This window comes from Cetorhinus maximus, chromosome 6 (genome assembly GCF_964194155.1).
Source record: "Cetorhinus maximus chromosome 6, sCetMax3.hap1.1, whole genome shotgun sequence".
Classification (NCBI taxonomy): Eukaryota; Metazoa; Chordata; class Chondrichthyes; order Lamniformes; family Cetorhinidae; genus Cetorhinus; species Cetorhinus maximus.
Window position 1 is genome coordinate 118,713,010 of NC_135884.1, and position 13,740 is coordinate 118,726,749.

Genomic DNA, 13,740 nt, shown 5'->3' on the forward strand with positions numbered 1-13,740 from the left:
TAAACCATTCCCACCACTGAATTCTTTACTTTGCTATTTCTTATCTCCACCCAAACTGATTATGTACTTTAAACCTCCAAACCAAGATCATTTCTCACTACTGCACTGATCTCATCCTTGATTAACCGAGCCACCCCACCTCCTTCTCCTTTCTTTCTGTCCTTCTGGAATGTCAAGTACCCTGGAATATTCAGGTTCCAGCAGGGTAAACTTTGCAACCGTGTCTCTGTAATGGCTATCATATCACACTCATTTATTGTATTTCTGCTATCAATTTATCCATCTTGTTATGAATGCTGCGTGCATTTGAATAAAGAGTCTTTAATTCTGCCATTTTCCTTTTTTTCCATACTGTCACCTTATTTGCAGGTATACTCTTATGTTTGTATGCTCTGTCCCTTCCTGTCACATTCTGATTATCATTACCTGCATCACTGCACTGCACTATTGCCTTGTCCGTTCTCTTTAACGTCCCAAATTTCCGCTCACATGAACCCTCCCCACAATTCCCTCCACCCCCCACGTGCTATTTAGTTTTAAGCTGTCTCTAAAGGCTTAGTTATATGATTCTTCAGTACACTGGTTTCATCACAATTCAGGTGAAGGCTGTCTTAAAAGTACAGCTTCCTCTTTCGCCAGTACTAGTACCATTAGCCCATGAATTGAAACCCATTTCTTTCACACCAATCTTTGAGCCACACATTCAAATCTCTAATTTTATTTGCCCTATGCCAATTTTCTTGTGGAGCAGGTAGTAATCCAGAGCTTATTACTTTTGTGGTTCTGCATTTTAATTTAGTCCCTAGCTGCTCATACTCCCTCAACAGAGCCTCCTTCTTAGTCCTACCTATGATGTTGGTATCCACATGGAAACAACAACTGGATACTTTCCCTCTCACTGCAAGTTCATCTCTAGCCTTGAGGAAATGTATTTAACCCAGGCACAAGGCAGGAAACACAGCTTTTAGGACTCACACTTTCATTTGCAGAGAACCGTAGCTATCCCCTGAACTGTACTGTCCTCTACTACAATCATATGCCTTTTTACTCCCCTAACTTGAATGGCTCCCTGCACCACAGTGCCACAGTCAGTTTGATCATCTTCCCTGCTGTGCCTGCTCTCATCTACACTAGTTGCAAGATCCTCGAACCTGTTGGATAATTTCAAGGGCTGCACCTCCTCCACTGCTACCATCTGGATTCCCACACCTGCCTCACTTGTAGTGGCAACCTCCTGTGCCTGACCACAAACCAAATCTGAAGTACCTAGCCTAAGGGAACAAAGTGTCCAGATAACTTTCACCCTCCTAGATTCATCATATTATCTGAAGCTCGACCTCCTGTTCATCAACCTGGAGACGAAGTTCCTCAAGCTGCAGATACATGTGGCTGCTGTGGATCACACTAGTATCCACCAGTTTCCACATGCTATGACTGCAACTCATCACCTACCTTACCATCTTTATTGTGTTTAATTTAGCTAATTAAATTTCAAGTTTAGGAATATCACTCAACTATTGTCTGCAGTTATACCAAGTATTTTAACTAGTTAAACTATAAATTTATTGAATACTTATTTATATCTCCCCAGTACCAGTTTGAACTACTGCCTAGGGGTTAGAGGGATAAAGGGCGGAATTGTCCCAGATTTGACGAAGTGCGGCAGTGGTTGGGTAAGACGAATTTTACCCGCCAGCTGAAGTGGCGGCTTCTCACGCTGTATCATCTCAAACCCGCCGCACTAATATTATGCATTCCTGGGAAACACACTGTTTTGATGGTGCACAGATACTCATTCATCCACCACGCCATCACCTCGCTGCTTCATCACGCCGGGCTCCATATTTAAAGTGCAGCCGCGCACACATCTCTCAGTGCTTCCAGCCCAGGACTGCTGCACAGAAGACAGGATGGCCCCGAATGACAAAAAGACTGCAGGCTCTGAATTAGTGACTCATCCCTTGAGCGACTTTTGGACACCATAGAGGCCCACCGTGATGTCCTCTACCCCTGTTCTGGCCGCAGGAGGGGTGCGGCATCACCAATCAGGCTTGGGAGGAGGTGGCAGTGGTGGTCAGCACCAACGCTCTGCAAAAGAGGACAGCCACCCAGTGCAGAAAGAGGATGAATGATTTCATCTGTGCCGCCAGGGTAAGTCACTGTTCTCAACAGAGTAATGCAGCTGGCCGGCAAGAATCTGGACCATTCCTGCACTGACAGTGAGGTCGGCGGTGCTCTACCAAGTGAGGATCCAGCAGTACAACATCCATCAGGCAACCATGCTGTGAGTGATGTGTCCTGTTTCACAGGCCACTGCCATGAACTAATGTGCTTTCGCAGGCACATCTGGAAAACAGCACAGGTCCTCAACTCAAGTCCCGAAGAAACCTCTGAAGAGGAATCTGAAGGCACCCTCATTGAAGACCCATCACAGCGCTCACCCACACCCTCCACCTGCACAGGGATACACACCTTGGTGGGACATAGCTTTAGAGTAGCCTCGGGATCACAATCTGGTGAGCACATTGCACTGTCTGATCCACAGCAGGCGTTGGCAGGGCTTTCCCAGGCCCCGAGCACTTGGAGGACTGCTGGAGGCTTGACATTTGCTGAGTCCGAGTCAGATGACGAGCCTCTGGACTCAGTCATGTCTCAATTGCTGGAGATGCAAAGGCAAGCTCGGGAACATCAGGAAGGGATGTCTGTTGCACTCCTCAGATTGCAAGATACGGTGGAGGAGTCCGTCCACCTTCTGGCTGAGGTGATAGTGCCAGCATTGCAATGCACCGAGGTCAACACTGGTAGGATGGTAGTCGCCATGGAGGCCTTGGTCCAGGGCTTCACTCTTGCACTATTGCGTGGGCTGAGCTCCATTGCTGATGACACAGTTGGCCTGCAACAGTGTGTACGCGAGAGGGGTGCAGGGCAGCTCGATCTCACTCCAGTTTCCACTTCTCCTTCAAGGAGTCAGCCAGGAGCCCTTGGGCACTCATAGCAGTTGCAAACCCCAGGGCCATCCATCCAGGTGACTCCGGGAGTGTCCGGGCCATCCAAATCATCTCTTCCTGTGACCCCAGCAGCTCCAGTTTAACAGGCCGAGGAGTGTGCCACTGCCACACAGCAGGACCCTGAAAGCAGGCCATGGCCCTCCAGGTCTCAGCCCACCAGAGGACACCCACTAAGGTCATTAGACAGCGCATAGCAGTCAACAGGCTGCCTCTACCTCTGCTGTGGATGTCTGGGGAGCACCAAGGAGTAGCAGCAGGGTTAGGAAGGTTAAGAAGGTTTAGTTACACAGCCTGGGCATGGGTATTAATCACTTGTACATAATGTTCACTATTTTAAATAAACTCTCAACAATGTCTCCCTGCCTGTGGCTCCTTGTTCTGATGAGCAGTGGTCATGTCAGTCAAATGTGAAACCTTTCTGCACTAGATAAAGATAGATATTTCAGTCCAGGGCCTCTTCCCTGTGCTTTGTGCAGCCTTCAGACCACAGTGATGGTCCGGTTTTACACTCCCTGGGCACATTAGTGATGCCTGCACCCCGATGGTGCTTGTCATTGCTGCCAGAATGTCATGGGCAGGTGTCACAGAGTTCCGTCATTCTCCCTGTGTGCTCTCAGCACCTTTAGGTGGGGCTGGTCCCCATCTCTTCAGCATCTGTGACCAGTGACCCTGTGTTTCTGAAGGGGTCAGGTGCTGAAGGCGAACAAAGGATCAGATGCTTTTAAAGTTTCATAGCAGCATCTCTACGATATGACCCTGACCACAGAGTGCAAGTGAGGGGCCAGGCAGGGGCCAGACATTCTCGGAGGCTATGTGAAGATCTATGGAGTGTCCTCACTTCATGTCTTCATCATCCTCCAGCAATTGAGTGACTATTAGGGCCTCCACTGCTTCTCCTTGACAGGAGCATTCTCACAGAGGGTATGTGTGCTGCCATGAGCCAGACTGGAGTCAAATGTTCAAAGATTCAATGTCAGGATCTATGGTGCCTCCTCACTGTGTGTTGTCATCATTATCCACGAATCAAGCAGCTATGAGGGCCTTCCAAGCGTGCCTGCCTTGTCTGGCCAGTGCAAGTGCCTCATTGCCGTCATCATCGCCTTCAAGGACCTCCTCAAGGAAATGTTGGACAGACTGGGCTTGTTTCCATTGGAGCTTAGAAGAGTGAGGGGTATTTGACTGAAGTATACAAGATTCTGAACGGCCTTACCAAGTTGGATCTCAAAAGGATGTTTCCTCTTGTGGGTGAGTCCAGAACTAGGGGGCACGGTTTTAAAATTAGGGGTTGCCCTTTTAGGACGAGATGAGGAGAATTTTTTTCTGTCAGAGGGTTGTGCGACTTTGTGGTGGAGGCGGGGTCATTGAATATTTTTAAGGCAGAGGTCGATGGATCCTTGTTAGGCAAGGGAATCAAAGGTTATCGGGGTTAGGTGGGAATGTGGAAATCGAAACACAAGAAAATCAGCCATGATCTTATTGAATGGTGAATCAGGCTTGAGGGGCCGAATGGTCTATTCCTGTTCCCATTTCTTATGTTCTTATCACTGTCAGCGTCCTCCTTATCAGAGGAGACCTCCAGCTCCTCCATCTCCTCCTCAGCCAGCTCCTCTCCCTGTTGCAGCGCCAGGTTGTAAAGGAAGAAACAGGCGACGACGATGTGTGACACCCTCTGTGGACTGTATTGCAGGGCTCCACCAGACTGGTCCAGGCACCAGAACCGCATCTTCAGCATCCCGATGGCCTGTTCCACCAAGTTGCGAGCTGCTGCATGAGCCTCATTATACCTTCACGCTGCTGCAGTCTGAGGCCACCGCACGGATGTCATCAGCCATGGCCTCTGTGGGTAGCCCTTGTCCCTTAGGAGCCATCCCTGCAGCTTCTGTGGACCATGGAAGACGTCAGGGATCTGTGACTGACTGAGAATGTAGGAGTCATGGACACTCCCTGGAAACGGTGCGCAGGCCTGCAGGATGCGTTTGTGGTTGTCGCACACCAGCTGCACATTCAGCGAATGGGAGCCCTTGCTGGTTGATATAGTTGACCCCTTGTTGTGACGCAGATCTGAGCGCCACATGAGTGCAGTCAATGGTACCCTGCACCTGTGGGAAACTCAAAATCTGGGCAAATCCAATCGTACTTGCATCCTGGCTCTCCTGGTCCCAGGCGAAATGCACAAAGTTCTATGCCTTCGCGAAAATGGCAGCCGTGATCTCATGGATGGATTTGTGGGTGGAGGCTTGTGAGATCCCACAGAGCTCACCCGTGGGGCCCTGAAAGGAGCCACTGGTGTAAAAATTGAGCACTATGGTCACTTTCATGGCCACTGGCAGTGGACGCCCTCCATGACCCATGGTGCCAAATCCTGTAGTAGCTCGCAGATGTGACTGACCAGTTCCCTAGACATGTGCTGTCTTCAGTGACATTGGTTCTTGGTCATCTGCAGGAATGAAAGGCGGTATCCATAGACACTGGGTCTAGCTAGGCGCCGACCAGCGATGGCTCTCTGTGACTCTTCAGCGGTGTGTGCAGGAGCCCTAATAGCCCCTTCTTCCCTAGGGTGCTGCTTCTCCCTCTGCACAGCCAGGCATCCCCGCTGCTCTCTGTCGTCTTCGCTCTCTGCACACCATGAGGCAGACAGCTAGTTCATGCTCTTGATGTACTCCTCCTGCAGGATGAAAGAGAGATCTACATGGGTTAGCCTGGGTGTTCTAAGAACCTCTCTTGGTTAAGTTTGAAGGCCCCTCAATGCATCCCAGGGAGTGCTGGCCACCACTTGGATGGCCAGAATTTAGTGCGTTGCATGGCTGCCCGAAACCCCACCCACCTCCACCCCACTCCACCTGACCACTTGGCAGCAGCCTTGCCCATTGGACTGCATGCTGTGCTCTCAGCTCAGGCGCAGGCATTCTCCTAACCTGCACTGCAAGGCTGCACTGTTAGCTTGAACCACGGGGGAGGTTGGTGTAAACCGGAATACTGACATTGCAAAGGGCTGTGAGCATCTCCACCAGTGACTGCTCCATGGCCAGCTTTAGCAAGGAGATTGTACAATGTGCCCAGTCACCCAACTGTTCTGCAGTCCACTAAAACGCTCATTAGTTTGTAGGCTGTGCCCGAGGGTTGAAAAGCTCTGGAGCACTTGGTGGCACTTTGATGCCTCTGTGTTGCTTGACTGGATAGATAAGCTAGAGGCCCGACTCCAGTCATATCAATGTGGCTGCACCTAAACTGTCGCAGCTGCAGAGGAATGGTCACTTTAAACAAGGTTTCCCTAATGTGTGGCCGCTTCCCTCCCCTCAGACCCACACATGCTTGTGCGCTACCTTCAACCACAAGGCAGCCCATGCCCCCACGCCTCCAACACGCCCCAACCACAGGGCAGCCCTTCGCTCCGCCCCCTCACTCCCGCCAAAAAACACACCTCAATCTTAAAGTCCAACAGGCAACCCGGGCGAGCGCTGCGCAATATTATTGTGCACTCACCTATGAGTTCTCATCAAAGTGCAGCCCACTAAGTGCACGCCTTATACATATATGCTTTTGTGAAACATGTTGGTGTGCAATCACGCTGACGTGGGCAGACGACCCAGTGATGGGGGATGATTCCGGCGGGCTGGCCTTATAATGATATGCAGATGTATTACAGTGAGGTTCCTGACGTCCAATGGTGGGATACATGGCCCACCATCGATGGGCTGGGTGGACGATTGTAAACTGGTTTCACAATGTTGTGAAACCGACTTCTGGCCTTCTCACCATATTGTCCACTCACTCTGCCGAGCACGTCTGACACCAGCGGGCATGGAAAATTCCACCCAAAATCTTAAAAAACTCACCAATCACCTACCTGCTCACCTTATTAAAACCTTGAACACCTTCTGGAGACTGAAAAAAATGTATAAAAATCAGCACCTCCTTCCCCCTCTGCACCAAATTCCCACCTGCAACAAATTCCCAAGTTAGCACTCGTACCTCATCGCACTCCGTGTGACAGCAAAACCTACCTACTTTTATAGTGAGCTGATGCTTCACCCAAAATCAGCTTCCTGCTACCGTGATTAGCACCTATTCACTTTCAGTTGTTTGACAGATAACTGCCACCGCCAGGCATTTTCTGTTAACTAGGCTTCTTAAATAGCTCACAGTTTTAAAGTTCTAAGTCAGAGCCTGATGACTAATCTAAATTGATTTAGAAAAACTTACCAGAAAGATTCCCATATGCACCATTACCTCATCACATTCTCTTCCACACTTAGCGTGCAAGGAGACCAAGCAATTAGGGAGGCAAGTGGTGTGTTTGCCTTTATTGGAAGAGGGCTGCAATGTGAGTGCAAGGGAGCCTTGCTGCAATTATATAATAGGTCTTTGGTGAGACCACACTGAGGGTACTGTGCACAATTTTGCTCTCCAGGCCTAAGGAAGGATAAACTTGCCTTAGACAGGGAGCAAAAATGTTCATTTGGTTGAGTCCTGGGATGATTGGGATGTCCTATGAGAAGAGGTTGAGTAGAAACGATGAATTATGGATCACTTTTGCCTTGAAGAGAAGGATGATTGGTGACCTGATAGAGGTCTTTAAAATTATAAAAGATTTTGATGGAGTAAGTAGATTCAGGGAGAATGTTCCACCGATATGGAAGAGCAAAATTAGAAGCCATCAATATAAAATTGCCACCAAGAAATCAAATAGAGAATTCAGAAGAAACTTTGTCAGCCAGAGAGTGCTGGGAATGTGAAATTGGCTACCACAGGGAGCGTTTAAGGGTGATCAGAATGGGATAGCTCTGTTTCACTGTTCTCAATGACTCTTTAAGCATAAGAGGAAGAAGGGAATTGAGAGTTATGCTGATAGAGTTGAATGAGAAGGATGAGAGGAGGTTCAAGTGGAACATAAATACCTGCATGGACTGGGTGAGCTGAATGGCTTTTCTCTATGCTATATATGCAATGTGATTCTATGTAAGGATGGGCCTTATTTTTAATTCATTCATGGGATGTGGCCATCGCTGGCTAGGCCAGCATTTATTGCCCAACCCCAAATTGCTCTTGAGCAGGTGGTGGCGAGCTGCCTTCTTGAACCGCTGCAGTCCCTGTGGCGTACATATACCCACAGTGCTGTTAGGGAGGGAGTTCTAGGATTTTGGCCCAGCGTCAGTGAAGGAACGGTGAGCCTTGGTGAATTCTTGCAGTGCATCTTGTAGATGGTACACACTGCTGCCACTTTGCATTGGTGTGGAGGAAGTGAATGTTTGTGGATGGAGTGCTAATCAAGCGGGTTGCTTTGTCCTGGATGGTGTTGAGTTTCTTGAGTGTTGTTGGAGCTGCACTCATCCAGGCAAGTGGAAAGTATTCCATCACACTCCTGATTTGTGCCTTGTAGATGGTGGACAGGCTTTGGGGAGCCAGGAGGTGAGTTACTTACCACAGGATTCCTAGCCTCTGACCTGCTCTTGCAGCCACAGTATTTACACGGCTAGTCCAGTTCAGTTTCTGGTCAAAGGATGTTGATAGTGGGGGATTCAGTGATGGTAATGCCATTGAATGTCAAGGGGTGATGGTTATATTCCCTCTTGTTAGAGGTGGTCATTGCCTGACACTTGTGTGGGGCAAATGTTACTTGCACATTATCAGCCCAAGCCTGGATATTGTCCAGTCTTGCAGCATTTGGACATGGACTGCTTCAGTATCTGAGGAGTCATGAATGTTGCTGAACATTGTGCAATCACCAGCGAACATCCCCACTTCTGACCTTATGATGGAAGGAAGGTCATTGATGAAGCAGCTAAAGATGATTGAGTTGAGGATACTACCCTGAGGAACTCCTGCAATGATGTCCTGGAGCTGAGATGACTGACTTCCAACAACCACAACCAACTTCCTTTGAGCTGGGTATGACACCAACCAACAAAGAGTTTTCCCCCTGATTCCCATTTATTCCAGTTTTGTTATGGCTCCTTGATGCCACATTCAGTCAAATGCTGCCTTAATGTCAAGGGCAGTCAATCTCACCTCACCTCAGGAGTTCAGCTCTTGTGTCCATATTTGGACCAAGGCTGTAATGAGGTCAGGACCTGAATGGCCTGGCGGAACCCAAACTGAGCGTCCGTGAGCAGGTTATTTCTAAGCATGTGCTGCTTGATTGCACTGTTGATGACTCCTTCCATCACTTTACTGATGATTGAGAGTAGACTGATAGGGCGGTAATTGGCCGAAGTGGATTTGTCCTGTTTTTTGTGGACAGGACACACCTGGGCAATTTTCCACATTGCCAGGTAGATGCCAGTGTTGTAGCTGTATTGGAACAGCTTGGCTAGGGGTGTGGCAAGTTCTGGAGCACATGTCTTCAGTACTATTGCCGGAATATTGTAAGGGCCCATAGCCTTTACAGAATCCAGTGCCTTCAGTTGTTCTTGATACCATGTGGAGTGAATTGAATTGGCTGAAGACTGGCATCTATGATGCTGGAGACCTCCGGAGATGGCCGAGATGGATCACCCACTCAGCACTTCTGGCTGAAGATTGTGGCAAATGCTTCAGCCTTATCCTTTGGACTGATGTGCTGGACTTCCCCCATCATTGAGAATGGAGATATTTGTGGAGCCTCCTCCTCCTCCAGTGAGGCATTTAATTGTCCACCATTCACAACTGGATGTGGCAGGACTGCAGAACTTAGATCTGGTCCGTTGGTTGTGCGATCGCTTAGCTCTGTCTATTGCACGCTGCTTACACTGGAGCATCTAAAACTAGGGCTCATTGTCTTAAGATAAGGGATTGGCCATTTAGGAGTGAGATGAAGGGGAATTTCTTCTGTGAATATTTGGAATTTTCTTCCCCAGAGAGCTGTGGACGCTCAGTCAGTGAGAATATCCAGGGTGGGGATCTTGAATATCAAGGAACATACAGATAGGGCAGGAAAGTGGAGCTGAGGTAAAAGATCAGCCATGGTTTATGCTGGAGCAGCCTTGAGGGGCCATAAGACCTACCGCTGCTCTTATTTTTTATGTTCTTGTGTTATTTAGGAAAGAAAATCTGCCGTCCTTACCCAGTATATGACCCATAACAATGTGGCTGACTCTTAACTGTCCTCTGATATGGCTTAACAAACCGTTCAGTTAGGTACCCATGATATCAAGCTATCAAAATTAACCAAATATCTCCTACCTGAATACAGAGAGACATGCTCTTATATAGGAACCCAATCAGAGCCATTACCTCTATGGAAAAGAATCTGGGCTTAATGCAGAATGGTAATGAATATCTCACTGCTGACTGAGTTATCCACTTTCTGTATAATAGGTAGCAAAATGACAAAGACTTGCATTCAAATATATGCAGGGGAAATTTCAAACTTTAAGATAAAGACAAAATACTGCAGATGCTGGAAACCTGAGACAAAAACAAAAAATGCTGGAAAAACTCAGCAAGTCTGACAGCATCTTTGGAGAGAAAGACAGAATTAACATTTCAAGTCCGCATGGCTCTTCTTCAGAGCTAAAGTGCTCTGCTTCTCTTTAGCTCTGAAGAAGTCATACAGACTCAAAACATTAACTCTGTCTTTCTCTCCACAGATGCTGTCAGACTTGCTGAGTTTTTCCAGCATTTTTTGTTTTTGTTTGAAATTTCAAACTTTACTGAGTTTGCCCTTATTCTTCAGATTAAGTTAGAGTTTGCTTATTATGATTACTTCAAGCAAGCAGTGGGAGTGGGGGGGTAATCAAAACAAGATAAATCACTTATCATCTCAAAACATTTCATAGCCAATTAATTACTTTTGAAGTGTAGTCACTGTTGTAAAATAGGAAATGTAACAACCAATACGCACAGCAAGGTCCCACAAACAACAGTGTGTTAAAGACCAGATAATCTGTTTTGTGACATTGATTGAGAGGTAAATATTGGCCAGGACACCAGAGATAAACTCCCCTGCTTTTCAAAATATTGCAATGGGATATTTATGTCCATCTAAAAGGGCAACCTGGGTTTCAGTTTAACCTCTCATCCGAAAGACAGTACCACTGAGAGTCCAGAGTTGCTTCACTACTGCACTGGAATGTCAATCTTGATTTTAGTGCTCAAATCCTGCATTAGGACTTAAGCCTGATTTCTGGTTCAGAGGCAAGAGTGCTACCAACTGAACCACAGCTGCCACCAGTAAACCAATTCTAAACAAAGAATGAACCAGTAGTCTGCCACAGACTACCCTTCTTGACAATGGGAATATCTAAATTGTGGGTTGAAGGATCTCAGTCATGATAGCCCTCTTTGCTGACAATGTTGGAAGCTGTTTGACTTAGGGGTGGGAGATTATGATCAGGGATATTTCCTAATACAAATGTCACATCATACACTGAAACTTATGTCAAACACGCCTTAAAGAAGCCTTTTAAGCACGGGCAATTAATTGATATCTTCTCCCTCTCACGCTTTCAACATTTATCTGCAAATGGGGGTCACCATTGATCAAATACTGAAGTGGACATTCACAAAAATACGGTGGCTTCTGCAGAAGTTCAGAGGCTGGGTATTATGTGGTGAGGGACTCTCAAGGCCTCTCTATCACCTACTAAACACAAGTCAAGAGTTGAATGGAATACTCTCCAACTGCCTAGATGGTTGCAGCTCCAGCAACAATCAGGAAGCTCAACATTACCCAGGATAAAGCAATCCACTTGAGTAGCACCTCATCCGCTGGGTTAAACATTCATTCCCTCCACCAGCGCTGCACTGTAGCTGTAGTATTCACTATCTGCAGCACTGCAGCAGCTCCTACACCTGTGACCTCCATCAACTAGAAGGGCGCTTGTGAGCAGCATCACTTCCAAGTTCCACAGCATTCTGACTTAGGCAATTCTCACCATTCCTTCATTGTCACTGGGTCAAAATCCTGGTACTCACTACCTAGCAGCAGTATGGGAGTGTCTTCACCACATATATTGCAGTGGATTCAAAAGATGGCCCATCAGGAGAAACTAGGGATGGATGATAAATGCTAGTGACTCCCTCATCCTGTGAATTTCAGCCTAAAAACGGAAATTAAGAATGGTTCTTTTTCAATATTTACAATTCTTTTATAAAACGGTCATCCTTTGACATTACATATTTTTCAAGTTGGATGACAATCTTTCCATATTTGTAATTGCCTCAAGAAAGTCATCCAAGGAACTGGTACTAGCCTTCCAAGGTCTGCCACCGTGTAGCACAGTATTACTTTATATCAAGTCATATAATTCAATTATGGGGGCTTATCCATATCTGTCAGCCATGATATTTACCCCAGAAAAAAAGAGGATGGAAACTAGTCAAATAAATCCTCAGTTATGTATAATAAGAAATGTCACACTATGCAATGTGTCCCATGGCAACATCACATCTCAGAGGTGTAACAAGGTTCATATTTCACTTATGTAGTTTGTGGTAATTTTGCATTCTGTAAATGGAACACATTGCGAAAACTGTGGGTGATCCTATTTTTCCCATATTAAAAGCTACCAATATGTTAAAATCAATTCAGCAACCTTTTACACAGATTTCTGTTTAAAATTATTAATTTGCGATGATTTAAAAAAAAATGCTGCAGGCTATGCCTTCTGCTGCTAGGTGGCAGCAGTGGGTAACTGCAACACCGACAGATACCAGTCAGTGACACAATTCAATGTCCATTTCTAGTCTAGGCATGATATGTGAATGTAGTACTGTAATAATTATCTAGTCTGAGTCGTTTCCTAGGCAACCTTTCTTGCCTCATTGATGCTCTTCTTGACTGTACCCATGTAAAATGTAACAATTGTATTCTGAGGTTTGTTGCCCTGCTGCTACAGCAGGCTTGAGGTTAGTGACAACATCATACCGTGCACTCTAGCATGAAAGGCTAAGGCTGGCATAAAAGTGTATTTTGGCATCACCAATCAGTGTTTTACTTCACACCTCCAATCTGAAATGAAAGGCCAAAGAATGTGCATTTTTGCAATTTTTTTCACGTTATTGACAGAGGGTGAAATTAGGTGCACAGCATGACAGAGTGCATTCTAGTAGTCAATTGAAGGCAATAGAATCTTGAAGAAAGCAGCCATGATTTTGCTTGCTCATTATCTACTCAATTTCCTAATTTTTAATTTAGTGTTTTCAAAGCATTGTATGACTCCTTGATGTGGCTCTGGTCTGAAAAATTGCACACCAATGTTCTAGAAATTTTTCAAAATCAACAACTAAATTAAACCTTTCGTGAGAATATTGCCATGACTGTTAATGGTTGAAATTATTGCTGCAGTCTAAATATTTGTGTACACTTGGCTTTGTGTTTAAATGCTTATGAAGTCAGTAAACACATTTTTGCAGGTCTGTTAAGCTACATTAACATTGGCCCCTTAAAGTGGACTTATTCTAAGTGCAACCAGGTTGGTGCTGTCTCTTGTTAAAGGTGCTAAATATTGATGATACACTGATCCAGATTTATTTGCTCTCATGACCCTAGATTAGATGCACATAACTGTGCACCGTGATGGACAATGATGACTGTTTGACTGCACAAACCACCTCCACTTCACTGAGCTTCCACACTGTAAAATTCACTTAGCTATGTAGGCCGTATGCACCTACCTTTTATTTGCTGTTTGCAGGTAAGCCAACCTGAACCTCATGGCAGCAGAGAGTTGATCCAGCAGCAGTTAACCAAATACAATCTTCCAACTGACCTTTTCAGAGAGAGACTTGCAGATCTAGTAAGTGGATTTTT